Raw genomic sequence first — 898 nt, forward strand, 5'->3', positions numbered from 1 at the left:
CTTCACCCAGAAAACCCCACAAAGTCATACAAGTCAAGAGGCTCACATCTTCGTGTTCACTTCAAGAACACATGTGAAACTGCCCACCCCATTGAGGATGTGCATATATGAAAGCTATCAAGTATCTGAAGGATGCCACTTTAAAGAAACTGTGTGTATCATTCCAATGTTAACAATGATAGAGTTGGTAGGTGTGCCCAGGCCAAATAGAGGGGCTGGACACAGGGTCAGTGGCCCAAATAAGATTACTAAAATTTTGCTACACTTGCTTAAAAATGCAGAGAGTAATGCTGAACTTCAGGGTTTAGATGTAGAGTCTCTGGTCATTGAGCATATCCAAGTGAACAAAGCCCCCAAGCTGTACCACTCAACTTACAGAGCTCATGGTTGCATTAACCCATCCATGAGCTCCCCCTGCCACATCAAGATGATCCTTACTGAAAAGGAACAAATTTTTCCCAAACCAGAAGAGGAGGTAGCACAGAAGAAAAAGATACCCCAGAAGAAACAAAACTTTTGGCACAGGAATAGATGCAACATAAAATAAATGCAATCCATATCATCTAACTCCACTAAGACTAGCCCATATCACAAAGTCCCAAAACCAGAGATGTTGGTGTGGATGTGGAGAAAAAGGAACACTTCTACACTGCTGGTAGGAATGCAAACTAATACGTTCCTTCTGGAAAGATGTTTGGAGAACACTTAGAAAACTAAAAATAGACCTGCCATTCGATCCTACAATTCCTCTACTAGGTATATATCCAAAACACCAAAAATCACACTATAACAAGGATATTTGTAACAGAATGTTTATTGCAGCCCAATTCATAATTGCTAAGTCATGGAAGAAGCCCAAATGCCCATCTACCCACGAATGGATCAATAAATTGTGGTA

General features: G+C 40.6%; 1 pseudogene; it reads left to right on the plus strand.

Annotated features, from left to right (window-relative positions):
- The first annotated feature begins 6 nt into the window (after positions 1-6).
- On the plus strand, positions 7-547 carry LOC111723231 (annotated as a pseudogene).
- The last annotated feature ends 351 nt before the right edge of the window (positions 548-898 follow it).

Source organism: Otolemur garnettii, unplaced genomic scaffold, assembly GCF_000181295.1.
Source record: "Otolemur garnettii isolate 467f Iridium unplaced genomic scaffold, OtoGar3 scaffold00009, whole genome shotgun sequence".
Lineage (NCBI taxonomy): Eukaryota > Metazoa > Chordata > Mammalia > Primates > Galagidae > Otolemur > Otolemur garnettii.